Below are 18,762 nucleotides of genomic sequence, written 5' to 3' on the forward strand. Positions count from 1 at the left end.
CTCACGTCTGTGTGCTGCTCAGGATGGTGTATGGGGTAAGTGCATCCTGATCAGTGTCTTGGGATGGACAGAGAGCTAATGCAGAGAGTCAGCAGTTTACAAATCTATTACCGACATCTTGGCTGAATCTGACCTTTGCAGTGCCAGAGTAGATGACTACTAGCTAGCTCCCAGGAAAGCTTATGCTTCATCTTGAATAAAATTTTAATGATGAACCAGGAGCGGAATCTATCAGTACTTATAGCCTTTCTACTATGATTTTTTTGTATTATACTGGAGTGGGTAGCCATTCCCTCCTCCAAGGGAATCTTCCCAACCCAGGGATCAAACTCAGGTCTCATGCATTGCAGGCAGATTCTTTACCAGCTGAGCCACAAGGGAAGCCTGTATTATACTAAGACAGCTATAGAAGACTATATATCTTATTTTGGGTATCTAATTTTTTCTCAGAATACATATTGCTGTCTTTATGTATTTGTATGTGTGTGTGTGTGTGTGTGTGTGTGTGTGTATGTGTATCAAACACTTGAATAGCTAAAACTCAAAAAAACTAGAGCTCTGTTAAGTTGTAAAATTTAATTGTCATTAATCCTCTTGATGAAGTCTGTTTCTTGAGATGTTCCCAACTCAGGGATCAAACCCAAGTCTCCTGTATTACAAGCAGATTCTTTACCATCTGAGGCACCATGGAAACCCCTTGAAAATACTACATTTTCCATTTAAGTCTTGAAGTTAATTCTTTCTATTTATCAGGGAATCAGTACAACAGAGTTGTTAAAGCCTAGTACTAGGGTCACCAGTCCTGAATTTTAATCCCAGCCATATCACTTACTAGCTGGATGTATGGGCAAATTACTAGCCTTACTGAGTTTTAGTTTCCTTCTTTCCTCAAAAAGGAAAATAACATCTCCCAGAGCTTTTGTGAGAGTGTGAAAATATATATTTTGTAAATTTTAGTCATTTCGTCTTCACTCCTGGTGCCCTTTCTATCTCGCTGTTTTCTTCCCTGTGTGCTTACACGGAAGGGTAGATTGTTCTGCTTTTTCATAGTTGGAAAACTATTTTTAAAAATTAATGGTGAAGCCACTCATCTGAATGTACCTTTGCCCCCAAATTTCTACTTCCTTCTCTTGGATTCTGAGCCGTTCTACTCTGAATGCAGCTTAATTCACCTCCAGTCCTTCAATTTGTGTAAATGAATTACTACTCTTCTTTTCCCCTCTCATCTATAGATATCTCTCAGGCGAAGGAAACGAACTTTGTGACTGACAAAATGGCTATAAAGCATGGGGCAGGGTAAACACATTACAGGTCTCAATAACACGTGGTCACTGTCACTTGTTGCTCCTGAACACACTCAGAAGTTCCTTGCACTCATTTCACTATTTCATGCCTCTTTTCCCGGCTCACACAATCCCACAACCTCTCTCTTCATATGGAACAGTTAGAACTTATTTATCCAGCGAGACTCAGCTTATTTATTGCTTTCCACGAATAGTTTCTTGCCCGCTACACATCCCTGCCCCCACTTCCACCCTTCAAGAAGAGATCATCTCTCTCCTGCTCTACTTTACTGTAAGCATACTTCTTACAGGTTCTTCTAAGCATGATTGTGGGTGCTGTCTATCTTTGTTCACTAGATGCTGACCTTGGAGTCCACTGCCACAGCATTGCCTCATCCATTTGTAGACAATCTCCTCTGGGTGTTTCTCGCTACAGAGCTTTATTGCCAGATATAGGATCAGTGTCTTCTGCTCTGGCCCTGACCTAATTCTAATCAGTTAATTACAACTGTCACTATTTACATTGATTATATGTGAAGTAGTATATTGTAGTGGTTTGGTAACAAATTATCTGATTGTGCATCCTAACTCTACCAATTTGTCTTTTGGTTGGTTACCTACTACTTGAGGTTGGGCAAGGTGCTTCTCTGATGTTTGTCTAAGTGTGCTCAGTCGTGTCTGATTCTTTGTAAGCCCATGGACTATAGACCATCAGGCTCCTCTGTCTGTGGAATTTTCCAGGCAAGAATACTGGAGTAGGTTGCCATTTCCTACTCCAGGGGATCTTCTCAACCCAGGGGTCAAACCCACGTCTCCTGCATTGAAAGGTGGGTTCTTTACCACTGAGCCACCAGCAAAGCCCTACCATCTCTAAATTGAGATAATGATAATACCTCCTTGCAGGGATATTGTAAAGTTTAAGTGGGAAATTCATATGCTTAGAATGCAGCCTGGCACACAGAAGCGCTAATCAAGGTTAACGCTCATATTTAAATAATAATCATAATCTAAATAATTTAAAGAAGAAACTTTTACAGTCAGTAGATCCAATTTCTTTTAAGTGTCCTAGGGAAAGATGGCCAGTATGAATGGTTTCCATCCATTTATAGACATGTTAATGTGGAGGCTCATAGTGGTTATATTCAGTTTGAGGGCATGTTCTGAAAGGCTTCTTTCCCGTATAAATTCTTCCTGACTCTCACTTCATAGGAAACAGAGATGGTGCATTTTCTGGTGAAAAGATTTCCCATGAGAGTAATTTTCTGTTTCTCTTTCAAAATGTAAATGATTTCCTTTAGGACATAGTTCTGTAATCCAGTATTATTAATAATTTGCCTGGCTCTCTCATAGTAATTTCCATACTTCTTTAAACTGGAGCTAGTTTTCTGAAACTGGGTGTAGTTTACTAACAGAGGCTCTTCTCTAAAACACCAAATTGCCCTCACTGGTGTTAGATCGCCGAGTCAAGGGAAAGCAGCGAATCTGTCTCAAAGAATTAAGGGGTTGGCTTTTCATTGATTGGCTGATTTACTTATTATACTCTGACTTCACATGTCACGGGATCAATCTCTTGAAAGTATATTAGGTCAACTCACCAAGGAATATGAAATTTTTTCTCCTTTATCTTTTTCAAGTGAATTAATAATTACTGTCCAGTCACCAAAATTACATCTCACTTGAGGTTATTTTTACTGTACTGAACTATTCTAGTGGTATATCTTGAATTAGAAACTGGAAATTTTGCTGTGAAGGGAATTTTCATGCACAGTTTAATAATTCAGCTACCTCCACCCCTGGGCAAAATAAATAGCTAGCTGAACGCTTGTTGGCAAAGTCACAGCGAATTATATTATTTGAAACTCTAAATATCCCCCAAATAAATGTTGAAATTATCTGTGGGAAAGCAAGGGGTTTGGGGCATTACAGTAATATTGCTTCCTTGCCGAATGTGCATTTTCTTCTTGGAGATCTATGGAGTTTGGTAAGTTTTTTTTTTATTAGGAATAATAGAAGTACACCCATTGTACTTGGGCTGCAATCACTCCTCCTGACTCTCAGCCCTTCAGCAATTCTAAGAACTGATGTTAGATGAGAAGAGTTACTCCTCTGATTCTTAAACATAGATAAATAAGTTATCTCAAATATCTAGTAAGAATTCCAAAGAGTTGGGAAACTGTCACTATTGAATTTTATCAACTAGTTGCTTTTAATTAATTTATTTTTGATCATTTGTTTTGTGTGAGGCACTGTTAGAGTCAGTTGGCATACATCAGTGAATACAACTGTCAAAGATAACTGCCATTGTAGAGGTTGGATTCCATTGTGGGAAGGGGGTGGGGTTAAGGAAAGAGATAATGAATGATAGACCATTCCATGCCATTAGTAATTCTTCTGGTATGTTAGAAACCGATATATACTATGGGAAAGGAGACTGGGGAAAAGTGAATCCAGAGTAAGGAAAGAGGTTGTAGCCTAGGGAGATTTGGGGTGAAATGGTTTCGCCACAGAAATGGTACGTAACACACCCATGTGGGGAAGTGGTGGAGTGGGGAGAGTAAAGCTGCACAGAGCTCGATTTTCAGCACAGAAGTTTCTGGCCTTGTCTCTCAGTGCTAGAGATGAAATAAATTATAAAGGAAATGATACTGCCCAGGCTCAGATCCTGTGACATCCTCTCTAATTGAAACTCTTATGGGTAGCATGTTTCCCATTAGTTGTCCCAGTCCACAGAGGATGGAGAAAGAAAGCATTGAAGAGATACGCAGTTCAATTCAACAAGCACTTAGTCATACATTTTATTTACCCAGAATGACTTTATTCAATTTCAGTGATACAAAGATGCAGACGTTCTTAAGGCCCCTCAGCTATGTTGTAAGATGAACCACAGATGAATGAATATAAAAGAAAAATATGTGATGTTGCTAAGCAAAGGTTGTATATACATTCACATGTGGAAGAGAAATACTGTAATCTGGAGTTAGCCCAGGGCTTTCTGGAAAAATGAGATCAAGGTTAGACCTTTGCAAGCTTGAGTGTGGTAGTGAAGCAAGTGGGAGTAATCCGGGAAGGGCCACAGTATCCCAAGACACAGAGGTAGAAAAGTCAGAGCTCCTGGGTTAATTAAGGGAGAGAAATCTGGCCAAGGGACTTCATGACCAGGAGTAATGAGCCCCTGGACTAATAGAAGGATTTCCACACTCAGTGTCCCCAATGAGGGGGATCAACACCTATATTAGACAGACTGCTACAGCCTTCCTAGGGACTCAGACTTGGACAGGAGGAGTCTAGTTACAGGGGTGATTCCATTACATTTTACCTTAGTAAAGTGGAGACAAAGGATAATATCTCCAAAATACAAAAAAGATGTCTTCCTCTCTTCTGTTACATGGATATGTCCTACCAGTCTCTAAGTATGGCCTAACTTAGGCCACTACGGTGGTCATAGGCTTTGAGCTTGAAAAACAGGGACCCCGCTGAAGACACGGGAGAGGGGGATCGTGTTAGAAAGAAGGCACCCCCAGGATGCGTGTTCACTGCTTATACTCAGCAGGCTGCCTCATGACCTCTCCCCCTGGCAACACCTGCACTCTGTCCCCATGGGCAGCCCGGAGAGGTTGGCACTCGGAGGCCCAGAGAACGTCAGCTCCCATGGATGAGCTACGTCCACGTGTAAACCAAGATTTGGGGGAGGGACAGGGTGAGGCGGGGGGGCTGACCCTTTTTCAGGCCGTTTCCTCTGGTTCCTCAAGTCGGGCCCTCATCTGGTCCCACTCCCAGGTTTTGGACAGATGCTGGATCCCTGATGGCAGTCTCAGCATGCTTCCCCCACACCCCCGCGCCGTGGAGCCTGCTTCCCTCGCAGCAGCCGCTAAGACCCGGAGGGGTGGGATTCCACTTTGAAACTCTGTGCGTGCGGCGCGAGGGCCAGCACCGGGCATGCTCAGTCGCCGCGGCGCGGTGGGGCTGCTGCTCCTACAGCTCTGGCCCCGGGCTCCAGGGCTGGCTCCGCCCACCTCCTCCCCCCGCCGCCCCCCCGCGGCTGCGGAGCTTCCAGAAGGCCGAGCTGTAACGGCGCCCCGCGATCTCGGCCCCCGCCCAGCGCCGCCCGGCTTGCGGCCGCCTCCCACTCCTCTTCCTCCCCTCCTCTCTTAAGGTGGAGGAGCTGGTGCTTGCTTCTGTTCGCGCCACACACCGCTCTGCCAGCCCCAGCCCAGGACCTGCGAATGCCTCCCGGAGACCAGAGGACTCTCGGCGGGGGCTCTTTCCAACACCACTTTGCCTGAAGTGGGGTCGTGGCGGAGTTGCTCCTCCGCCACTCAATGCAAAGCACTATGCGGAGAGCGGTCGGCTTCCCTGTGCTGTGCCTGCTTCTTAGTCTTCACGCTGCAGGTAAGGGGTTGCCCGGCAGAGCTGTGGATGCGCCGGGAGACTGCACATGCGCCAGGACTCTAGGGAAAGCTGGCTTCGCGAGGAAACCCTTAGAAAGGCAAAGCAGGACAGTGCTGACACGGTAGGGGCGAGGGAGTCCTGCACCTGTTGGAAGACGGAGGCCGAAAACTTAAGCTAAAATCAGCCCGTGATTTTTCCTGACCTCGTATGAACATTTTCAATGCGAATACAGGTTTGCTTCCTCCACCCCTCCCCTCCATCTAGACTCCCAGATTTTGTTTCTAAGCTCCGCACTTGACTGCCCGTTTTTCAGGAGGCTGACAAGACTCCCTACTGGATGTAATATTTTCTACTGCAGCGGCTACTTCCGTAAGGTCTCTCGGTTTAGCGAGAGCTCACAGGGATCCATTGGCTGTAACCTGATGGACCACATCTCTGCCCCAAAGATCGAAATACACGGTTCCCATTAACGATGCCACTCCAGGCTCCTTTGGCCCCAGCTCTTGTCAGTCGAATTTTCTAAACCAATAAGACGGACGAAAGCTTTAAAATAGGACTCTCTCGTCTCTTTCAGCATCATGGTCAGGTTCCGAAGGCACAAGACAGAAAACCAATCACTGTTTCAAAGCTGACAACCGCAGGGTAGGCACTGTCCCTGGGACGGGTTTGATGAGGTATAGAAAGAAATGACAGTGAGACTGATTCCCGGATATAAATATAGTTGATATCAGAACCAGTATCAGGTTTCGTTTGGAAGCAAACCTTAGGAAGTGCCTGGGGAATTGTACATAAAATGTCGCTATAGATCCTGCTTTTTGGATACATGTAGCCTCGATCTGATACAGGGACTTGCTGGACTGAATCCTTTATCATTTTTACGCACACATGAACCAAAATAAAATATGGTAGAGAGATTTTGGGAGCCCTACTGTGACAGCAGTTGTCCGTGCAGTATCCCTGTAGCAATCAAAGAACAGGTATTTTCCCCGAGTTTGCCTGCCATCCAATCACACGTATTCATTCATTTTTCCAAGCAATATTTTATTGAGTATATACTACAGTTCAGAGATAGTGCATGAAGATAATGGATATAAAATTGCAATTTTGGGGTATCTTTTAGAAAGAGTGTGGGTGAGTCCTTTTCTGTGTAGGCAATTGTGAGAGTGAAAGATGGTACTTCCTTATTTCTAGCTAATGCTATTTTAATGTATTGTGAATCTCTTGAACAAGTAATGTATAGGAACATTCAGGCTATAATTAAGTACCCATGTTAATTGTTATAATTATGATGTTATATTGTGGAATTTTCAGTAGTTCTTTAGCACTTTGAAAACCGGGATGTAGCTATGACATGGTCATTAAATTATTTGCAAACAGTTGTAGTAAATCCTTTTATTACTGCATACAATTCTTTAATGTCAAAATATGAGATGAAAACATACACATTGGGTTGAATTTTATTTACATTATTGTTTAATTATAGCCCTGAGACAAATAGCTATTACCAAAAATATCCTCAGTTCCTATCAAATTTAGGAATGATTTGAACTGATCTATGAAAAATATTAGTGTTGTTATTTTTAAAACTAATATATAACATTTCTAAAGATAACATTTTATGTATCTTGAGTAATTATAACTTAAAAGCTATAAATAACCTTAAAATGAAGCAGGTGGAAAACATTTATAAATTTGTTGTGGATGAACATTTGGGATGAGGAAATAGAGGACTTCTGTTCATCAAAAGAGAAACCTAGAAGTCTGTAGCCCTAGATTATACCTGGAGCTCTGCCAAAGGGTGTATTACCAAGACAAACCAATCCAACTCTACTTTGACTTCTTAATTTGAGGGGGAAAAAAAAGGAAGATGATTAATCAATTGAATTTAGTCACAAGGCATTGAAGGCTATCTCCAGATTTCAGTTGTAAGATGCCATATAGAAATTAATTACATTCATATTTTTAATGTAGTGCTTTTGATAGGTGTTTTTTCCCCAGCAGATTGCAAGTTTAATATTGTGGTTGTCTTGCCAGTTTCATTTTGAATGCATTTTAATTTAAACAGCAATTTGTGGGTCACAAGCTGTCATCAGATTAAAATTCATCACAGTTATCTAAATAACATTGTTAGGACTTTTCATTAGAACTGAGACGAATCAGCTTTCTTGATCTCAGCTCCTGTAGATTTGGGTAATAAAAAGGTGAGTGAGTGGAAGGACAAAGATCAAGAAGTCAGTGATAGTCTCTACTTGTTGAATGTCTCATTTGGCTTCTCTTACAGAAAGCTCTCCTCTCAGGGGGAAAGTGGGCTTTATAAAGAAGGAGAATGAATTCTGTGTAGTCAAGCCTCTTTGGCTGAAAAGCTAATTGATCTGTTTTGTTGTGCCCAGGGTAAGCTGGCAGAACTAATGATAGGTTAGACCTCTTTCAGGATGGGAGAAATTGGCTGCCAGGATGTAAGTGCTCTTCGTAGCTATACTAAAAACTGTTAACTTCCATAGTCATTCTCCTAATGGTAAAGTAGCAAACTGTTTTCACCTTGAGTACCCTCTCCAACTGTTTGGTCATGATCGCCTGAGTCACTATGCAAAAAAAAAAAAAAAAAAAAAAAAACAAAACATTCTGACCAACCCTGAGTTCTGATGACTTAACAGGGAAAAGTATTGCGATCTGTTTGCAATGTGTATGGGAGCAAAAAGAGGAAGAGGGGTACAATGCTGTGTAATTAACATCTCTAGAGAAGATAACTGTAATGAATTACTGAGCATGGAGTTTATCAGAGAACCTGGACTCAACTCTATCCATGGCAGCTGATTTTTGTAGACCTTCTTAACAGAAAAAGTGATAGTTATTGTTCACCCAGCTGCTTACTACACAGGTGAGAAAACTATGATTCAGTAACTAGTAGATATTATTACTTTAAAGTGCCAGTTAACAGTATAGTCAGGGTAAAAACCCCATGTTTCCAGGCCTGTGATTGCACTCTATGTAAAATCCTACACTCTTTGGGAGGCTACCATTGAGATAGTGGTGCCAGATTCTTTTCCCCTAATTGTCCTCATTCCTTACACCTCTGTGAAGCAACATAATGTATCAACGTCACTAGAAAAGACCACTTTAGGAATATCGAGGAAGGCAACTACAAGGTACTCAGTGATTCGGATGGTAAAATAATTACGTGGAAGAGCCACAGGTAGCTTATTTCCTTCAGTGTTTCTTCTCTTTCTTTGCCCAAAGAACTATGGGAGATTATATTTATTGATAATATTTTAGTTACAAAGGAGTAAATGTCTTGGGGTATCTTGAAGATTCTCATGGGAAAGCTTTCTTTTTCCTAGAGAATGTCTTGCTAAAAAAACACAAGTTGATCTCAATGCATTACTCTCTCTTCGAGCTCTGGAAATGGTTCTTTCAAATTTCTGTATGGTTCTTACTACCTGCTTTTCTGAATGACACAGAGACTACTTTCAATGTATATTCTGATGATGCTTCTGCATTCTCAGAGAAGTGCCTAGTCTTCTAGTCTTTGAGAAGCAAGAGTTCCTGTGATGGAACTAAGAGGATCAGGGAGGTCATTGGCAGAAACCCCATACTCAAAAGAAAGGGTAGGAACTTCCCTGGTGGTCCAGGGGTTAAGAATCTGCCTTGCAATACAGTGAACATGGGTTCAATCGCCGGTTGGGGAGCTGAGATTCCACATGCCATGAAGCAACTAAGCCATGCACCGCAATTACTGAAGCCTGTGTGCTCTAGAGCCCCTGTACTGCAGCTAAGACCCAATGCAGCCAAAATAAATAAATAAAATATTTTTTTAAAAGAAAGGGTAGACAGATAGGAAAATGATATTTTAAGATATCTTTTCTCAATGAAGAGTCGCTTAGAGTTCCAGAATCAGTTTTTCACTCAACATAGTTCTTAACACTGGCCAGGGGTCTGCTCTATTCTCTCCCATATTACCTCTCTGATATCTCTCTGCTTTCCTCTTTTTTGTCTCTCTCCAGCTACAGTGGTCTCCTCCCTATTCCAAGAAGACACCAAGTGCTTGCCCATCCTCCCAAAAAGTTTTACTTCTTTGCCTGAACTATCCTTTCTCCATATTTCCATGGCTCAATCCCTCAATTTTCAGTCTTTGTTCAAAGATTACTTTCTCAGTGAAGCCCTCATTGACTATCCTAATTAATATTTCATCACCCCTCAAATCTTCCAATACCCTTCCTTGATTTATTTTTATTATTAATTGTATTGAAATATAGGTGATTTACAATGATGTGTTGATTTCCGCTGTATAGCAGAGTTCCTCAGTAACTCGTACAGATACTCTTTTTCATATTCTTTTCCATTCTGGTTTATCACAGGATATTCAGCATATATAGTTATAGTTCCCTGTGCTATATAGTAGGACCTTGTTGTTTCTCGATTCTAGACATACTAGTTTGCATCTGCTAATTCCAAGCTCTCAATTCTCTCCCCCTTGGCAACCACAGATTTGTTCTCTATGTCTGTTTCTGTTTCCTAGATATGTTCATTTGTGCCCTATTTTAGATTCCACATATAACCCCTGATAGCTCAGTTGGTAAAGAATCTGCCTGCAATGCAGGAGACCCTGGTTCAATTCCTGGGTCAGGAAGGTCCACTGGAGAATGGATAGGCTGCCCGCTCTAGTATTCCTGGGCTTACCTTGTGACTCAGCTGGCGAAGAATCTGCCTGCAATGTGGGAGACCTGGGTTTGATCCCTGGGTTGGGAAGGTCCCCTGGAGAAGGGAAAGGCTACCCACTCCAGTATTCTGGCCTGGAAAATTCCATGGACTTCCATGGGGTCACAAAGCGTGGACACAACTGAGCGACTTTCACTTTCACTTTTCATAAGTGCTATCAGGTATTTGTCTGTTTTGTTTCCTGCTATTTCTATAGCAGATCCTGCCCATCCTAGCACTGGGAGAGGAGCAGTGCCGGGCACAAAAGCTACTAAAGATTAGACAAATACATTGAATAAATAAAAACAACACAGTAATATTTCTAGTCTCCTCTTTTTGCATTTAATTTCTTCTTGGCACTCATGCAAGGCACCTACTCAACTTAGCCACTTCCAGAATGGATTTCAGCAGAGCTCATTTACCCAAAAATTAAGTTGCTCCCCAGAAGTCTCACATACCCAGGGGACATACAATCTCAAGCAGACTTTGCTACTTTGGGAAATGAAGAGCAACTGGGGATGGGCTTTAACTATCGATGAACTCAGTGGCAAAGTCCTTCCAACTGATTGCCAGATGCTGTAAGAGCCCAAATGCCTTGTTGGTTGGCTATATTTTTAATTCTTTGTAAAATGCTTTATACCTGTGGGAATGGCTATGATAATGTCTGCATCTTTAGCACTTAAGAAGATAGATGTATGTATATTTGAGACCACACATTCCTAGAACCACGGAGACTGCTTATTCTATTGGAAATGACACCCTGACTAGCACGTTGTAAAATTGTGGATTGTATTATCCACAACCCAGATAATGATGAATGTATTATCTATCATGCAGACTTCTTCTCTGTTTCTCATCTACTTTTCTATCAACTCGAATCTTTTTTTCTTAATTTTAAATTTATTTATTTTTTGATTGAAGGGTGATTGTTTTACAGGATTGTGTTGGTTTCAGCCAAACATCAACATGAGTAAATCACAGATAAACATATGTCCCCTCCCTCCTTCCCATCTTCCCTATCCCACTCCTCTTGGTTGTTACAGAGCCCCAGTTTGAGTTCCCTGAGTCATACAGCAAATTCCCCAAACTCTAATTATGGTTCCATATAGTTAAGGTGGTAATTTATCTTTTCCTTATCAATGAATATTGAGATTAGATTGAATCTAACTTTGAAAATTCTTCTCATTGATTCCCATGGATAGCCACTGGTTTCCTCAATAGCTTCTCTCTTATCTAACTAGTCATTTCTCAGTTGCACTTTTAGGTCTTTCTCTGAGCATTCTTTAATAGGTTAGTGCTCTGTAGAATTTATGTGTCCTAGGTCTTTTTTTCTCTTTTATCCCTGTATACTTTCTCTGTGGATGTTTACATCCAGGCCTACATAGCAAAGTTGAAATGCATATTTCTATCTCAGATATATCTCCTGTTCTCCAGTCCTATCACTACAATTTTCTAGGAGTCATTGGAGATCCCACAAGTATCAGGAATCTGGCTGTTAATGCTCAGCACTTCCCATAACAACTTCTTTTATTTCTATATATTCTATCATTGTGAATAACATGAGAGTCCCCCACAGTCACCCAAGCCTGGTACAACTGGGAAAAAGCATACTCGATCACATTCTCACTTTGTATTCTCTAATACAGCCATTTCCTTTTCTCTTAGGGTAAACTCAGACTCATTAGCATGGGGAAGTCTTTTACTATCAGGTATTTCCCAACTCCATCCTTATTTCCTATCATCATGTTCTGCTTTGCCCACTGTTATCATACTAAAAGCAAATTTCACTGGTTTGCCATGCCTCTCATCCTTTTCACATACTGTTCTATTTATTTTAAGTATCCAACTCTGCTTCATTTTCTAGATAATTTTCCTCCAACTTTAAATCATAGTTGAGCATTGCCTACTTTGAGAACCCTTCCTCAAACCCCATCTCATCCAAGTAGCTTTCCTAGGTTTTCCTTTGAGGCCCTGTGTATTTCACTATTAATGCTCTTAACCTGAGTTTTTTGGTTTTTTTTTTTTTTTTTTTGAGGACAACAAGAGAATTGTAGCTTTTATCTCTGTATACTAATAATATATTAATAGAACTGTGCTTGTTATCCAGTATACCATCAATAAATGTTGCACCCAATAAATATATTCAGGAGGTATTTGGCAAAATAAATTTTGATTAATTTATATTTACAAAGAGATTATATCTCACTTTCATGATCATAAAGAGTAGAATTGACTTTACTACTGCCCTTTCAATCAAATGTATGTTTACTGGTTACAAAGCAGTGGAAATGGGACAGAATAGCTTTCATTTAAACATATTCTGTTTAAGATAAGTTTGTGTTCTGTGAGCATGAGGCTTATTCTAGTGGTGTTGTGTGCTGAACTCCTCCTAGATGGATAGACATCCCTATATGATTTTCTAGTACTACTTTAGGATGGGAGTGAGATGAATGTGTTCATTTTAAAGAGAGAAAACAATTAGACAAGATACATTACATGATAGCTGTGCATTAAAGGATGGACCCAGAACCCCTAATTAATTCTGATTACTGATCAGTTATCTGAAATAACAAACATGAGCCACCTACACATTTAAAATCAGGTAGGAGTTTGAGGCAGTGGGTTCAATAAGCAGAAATAAAAAATAATCTAACCTTCCTTTGCTCCCCCTACCAAAATCCAAACCATCACAGAAAATTTCTGAGTATTGGATGGTTTTATACAATTTTTCTCTTTTTTATGTATAGATAAAGTCTTTATTAAACCTTTATGGGAGCTGTGCTTTTACTTGAAGAATGGAGAGTGGTTGATGAATAATAAAAATGTCACTTCTTCTGAGATGATGGGGTCACACATCAAAAACTCATTTATTGCCATTATTATTAGTGATAACATGGATGCTATGTTTCATGGTAAATATATTGTTAAATCTCTTAAAAGCTGTTTGTAAAGTCTAGTTCAAAAGGTAGAGAAAGCCATTTTTCCCTCTAAAGATCCTACTTGGCCATAAATGCATTCTTCATCTTCAAAGCACTTACAAATGCTGACACACTTAGTGTAGCTTTGATATTTCTCAGCACGAAGGATTTTAACAGCTTGAAACATTTTAATGGTAAAATATTATTTTAAGATCAGGTTTCCTAATTCCTGTTCACCAAACAATGTAGCTGTAAGTGTCTACTATTGAGATATTTGCCACAGAATGACAATTAGCAAATCTATGTTGTGAATAGTAGCACTTTCCATTTAGATAATTTTCTACTTATAATGACAATCTAGACTTTTCTCATAATCAAACCTTATTTGATTTGATTTTATTAAGATGTTGATATGCATGAAAATTTCAACCACAGGGACCAACAACAAAACAAAACTGTTTACCTGAAACAGCAGTCTAGATCAATATGTCTAATTACACTGAAGTAGATGCCAAGTTCAGTAGGAGCTTGAACTATTTTCTGTCTTAGTTCGGACGTGAAGCAATGTCCATTTACTGACTTAAATGTGCAGAAGAGCTTAAGACAGCCTAAACTACTGTTTCTTTGAAAAAGAGCAGTGAATGAGCACAGAGTAAGAGTGTCTCACAGTGATTTACTGGCCTATGCAGCAACATGGACAGAGTAAAACTCCTCTGCTATTTCGCTACAGTAGTGATTCAATTCCTGACGGAGGCTGGAGGGGAAATGAGGCGATGCGCATAACTACACAAGGTCAGCTCCCAGTACTGGGATACTTTCACTTACCTGGCGACGAGGCTCAATACAAACTATGCCAAATATTATATCATGATGAGATAGTCCACAAGGCCATCAATCTATAAATATAAATTTATAGATTGTGATTTTAAAGTAATTCACTTTCTTGGTCTCTTGTTGATTCAAGACAGTATTTTTATTCTCCCTGGAAGAAAATGAAATAGCTTAAGCAGAAAAGTTAAGAGAAAATTGAAACAAAGGAGAAAATGCCATATTTTTAGATAATGCTTAGCAGAATACTGTAGCAGATAAGAGCGTGTATATGGTGATCAGTTTCAAATCCAGGCGTCGTCACTTACTGTCTCTCTGGTGGCTTAGTCCCTAAGTTGTGTCCGACTCTTGCAACTTCATGAACTTAAGTTCCCAAGGCTCTGTCCATGAGATTTCCCAGGCAAAAATACTGAAGCAGATTGTCATTTCCTTCTCCAGGGAGGATCTTCCTGACCCAGGATTTGAACCTGGGTCTCCTGCATTATAGGCCAGTTCTTTCCCAACTGAGCTATGAGGGAATCCCTACCATCTCTCTATAACTTGGAGTAAATTGCTTGATCTTTCCACATCTCAATTTCTTCTTTTAAAAATGGAGACCATGTATTATAGAGTTGTTGTTGTGTGTTAAATAGGATAATGTGATGTAAAATAGACTGTACTGTCTTAGTAAGTGCCATGTAAGTGTTAGGTGTTATTTGACTAGGGCTGGGAGAGGTCAGATGCTAAATGATCAACCGATATCTTGGAGCAATTTCTCATTCTTTTTGTATTTGAGCCAATGCTAGAGAAGTATACATGTGCAAGAGAGATTCTGGATCCCAATCTCTTTTTCAGTTGGATCTTGTCTGCATAATTCCTCTCTCTTTGGTCTGAGCCTTACTAAGCAGGTCTGTGATGGATTTTGAAGCTTCAAAGCATCCACCTGTTTCTTCTGGCCACTGAGAGGCTGAAGAGAGCCTGGCCAGGCCCAGGATGTCAGATCTCATTCTCCTAGTCCCTCTTCAACACCCCACACCAAACCCCTCAATAAAATAGTTTAACATACTTCTCCTCCTCCAAATTCAGCTCTCCCCTAAGTCTCCTAATGCCTTACCTATAAGCATCTAAATGTATTATCTATCTATCATATCTTCAGCAAATTCTTAAAGTGAATATATTAGTAAAATGCAAATTTCTCTTGGGCTTACCTCATGGTAATTGAAAATAGATAACCTTTTCACCTTTTCCTAAACACCATAGTTCTGACATATCTAGTTCTTATTTCAGCTTAGCAGATAGCCCAAACTTGTCCTCGGAGCTGCCTCCCTAAGTAGTCTCACTGGCACAGATGCAGAGTGAGAAGTTCAGACGTGTGACCAAGGCTGCAACTCATAGCTCTAAGAACCTCTTTTAGGACTGCTGCTCTCGTAAGGCTTCTCCTCTACTGACTGACTGACACTCTCCTGCTCGCTATCTGTAGCCTATGGAACTTCTAGATCACTGGGCTCCAGGTCCACATGGAAGGCTGCCCATGGTTCTGTGGGCACTGGAGAAGTTAAAGGGAAAGCAAGGAGGGACATGGAGACGGGGAGACATTTTATTGGGGATTGTCAAGCACAGCCTTCGCCTGTTCAAGGGACGACTCATCACTCCCTAACACCCAGACCTTGCTTCCCAGCCCCACTTGATCTAAGGATTCTATCCTGCTGATTTTATCTCAGGTGACCTACCATGTATAGCTCCAGTCTGGCTCCCTGGGAGAGCTGCAACCCATCAGAAAAATCAGAATTCAACTATGGAAACTTTTTCATGGTGCTAACCTCCAATATGCGAAGTTATGTTCGTGGTGGGTTGGCTGTTTCAGTGCCTCTGAACACTCCATGGCAGTTAAGAAGCTCCCTAGGAGAATTCTCACAGGTTCTCACAGGCCTGGTACAGTTGGGCAGGGCTCTTGGCATTCCTGGGTCCCTCTGTATCTCCAGAGCATCAAGATTCCCCCCAGGTGTCCACTGGTCTTTTCTGAGTGACTTATTTCCTCAAAATGGGAGTGGCTGATTCTTAGAGAGCTTGGATTATAACATTTATCAGGTTGTTTGTTATTCCTAAATCTGAACATTAACTGAAGCTATGAAAATATAACAGAAGGGTCTCCTCTCTAGATATACATTGGATTTATAGGGAAGAGACAAATAGATTTCATTATAAGAAAAGAAGGAAAATACAAATGACTATTTCCTAAATTCCTGTGATGTGCTAAGTGTGAAAGTTAGTTGCTCAGTCATATCTGACTCTGTGTGGCCTCATGGACTACAGCCCAGCAGGCTCCTTTGCCTGTGGAATTCTCTAGGCAAGAATACTGCAGTGGGTAGCCATTCCCTTCTGTTGAAACCAGGTCTCCTGAATTGCAGGCAGATTCTCTACTGTCTGAGCCACTAGGTCTGTTTAACCCCTATGACATACTAATCTCTATCCCAAATGCTTTCTATAGTATAATCATCTCACCCTTTAGGATAGAAAGTTTGTTTGAAATGGTATGCTTGTGCTACAGAAACAGCAAAAATATACTCTAATTCATGTAGCAGAGTAAAAATAGAAAAATTAAGCTCTAGAATCTGACTTCCTGGGCTTGAATCCCATCTCTGCTATTTACTGTTTAAATTCCCTGTGCTTCCCTTTTCTTATCAGAATAAAAGGCTAATACCATGGTAACTACCTCATAGGGTGGTTTAAGGATTTAAGGAGCTAATTCATAAGGCCCACAGCATGGGGCTGGAACACTGCATATATTCAAAGGCAATAGTTGTGAGAATTATCATATTAGCATTTGAAAACTTTCATTGGTCCTATATTTCAGGTTCCATACTTGAAAAGGAAAAAGTGTGCACATTGCTGCTGCTGCTGCTAAGTCGCTTCAGCCGTATCTGACTCTGTGTGACCCCATAGACGGCAGCCCACCAGGCTCCCCCGTCCCTGGGATTCTCCAGGTAAGAACACTGGAGTGGGTTGCCATTTCCTTCTCCAATGCATGAAAGTGAAAAGTGAAAGTGAAATCGCTTAGTCGTGTCCGACTCTTAGCGACCCCATGGACTGCAGCCTACCAGGCTCCTCCATACATGGGATTTGCCAGGCAAGAGTACTGGAGTGGGTTGCCATTGCCTTCTTGACTATCGCCCATTAAAAAGAAATTCACTCTGAAGCCTTCTTTTGTGAAGAGTCCCTGCCATGAACATCTAATTTTTGTACCTCCATTAAAAAGAAAATACTAGTAAACTTTTGCCTTGTGAATTAAAAATTGCTCATAACTAGTAAGCTAGTGTTGGAAGCAATGAATGCTGTTTTCCAAACTGGAGAACATAAGAGAAAAATAACTCCATAGCCACCAGAGGTGCTGCAATTATGGGCAACCTCTGGTAAAGACCTTCAGTCTTAGGTTTGGGGTAGAATTTGTAGTATCACCCCTCCTGCTGTCTCACTCTACAAACTACCTGAATTCACAACATCCAACAGGAGCCAAAATATCCCACTTCTAATGGTGAACCTTCTGCATGTCCACGGACACCTTGCAAACTCTGTGAATTGCATGGTTCGCATATTCCACTGTGAGAGCCTTGCCCATATACCTTTGAGGTGTGTATGTGGGAGGGGAGGGAGTGGGCTTCATGAAATCAGAGTTGCTATATATGCATTCTGTGGATCAAGCAACCTACCTCCCCTAGCGTTAAGTTCTGCTGAGTCGACCATAAATTCACCATGGGTACAGACTGTGCCTCCAAACCAGTCCTACCCTGAGCCTGAAGCAAAAGTGCTTTGGGTCTCCCATACCTCAGCCTAAGGCATCAGCCCCCGCTGGTGGCAGCCCCTTCCCTTCCCCCAACCCTGCCCTTGACATCTTGAAGCTCACTCTCTGGAGCTCTGTGCTCAGGCTGAATCTCAACCTCTTGCCTTCTCCTTCCTCTCCACCCCAATGAAAGTGTGTTCTTCTTACTTCGCATTTCAAGAGGGGTCTCTCCTCCACTAGCGCTATTTTAGGAAAGATGTGACGCAGTGATCTACTCCTGATAAAAATAGCTGTTAACTGTATGGTCTTTCCCTAGCAAATGTTCATTTTTTTCAAAGAACAGTGAAAGAAAAAAGCAGTGTCTGCTGAGAAAGCAGTACCTTTGACCAGTGGTGTTAATTTCAAGTGATGGATGAAGGGACCAGGACAGGATGGAGTAGAGGTGTTGACCTGAAGGACCTACCAAGTGCCCTGTGCTCCTCAAATCCCTAAATACAGGCAGAGGAGACCAGGACAAGATTTCTTCAAGTGGCCACCATGGACCTCCTTTCTTACTCTCTGTAGTATCATTACTGGGGCTTCCCAGGTATAGCTAGTGGTAAAGAACCTGCCTGCCAATGCAGGAGACTTAAGAGACATAGGTTTGATTCCTGAATCAGGAAGATCTCCTGAAGGAGGGCATGGCAAGCCACTCCAGTATTCTTGCCTGGAGAATCCCATGGACAGCGGAGCCTGGTGGGCTATAGTCAACGGGGTCATAAAGAGTTGGACACGACTGAGCGACTGAGCACAGCACGGCACAGTGTCATTACTATGAAAATATTGTAATTTTTTGATCTGTTCTAATATTCATTTTGCTATTTTTAAATATAATTCCTAATCTACTATGAGA

This window comes from Capricornis sumatraensis, unplaced genomic scaffold (genome assembly GCF_032405125.1).
Source record: "Capricornis sumatraensis isolate serow.1 unplaced genomic scaffold, serow.2 scaffold1, whole genome shotgun sequence".
Lineage (NCBI taxonomy): Eukaryota > Metazoa > Chordata > Mammalia > Artiodactyla > Bovidae > Capricornis > Capricornis sumatraensis.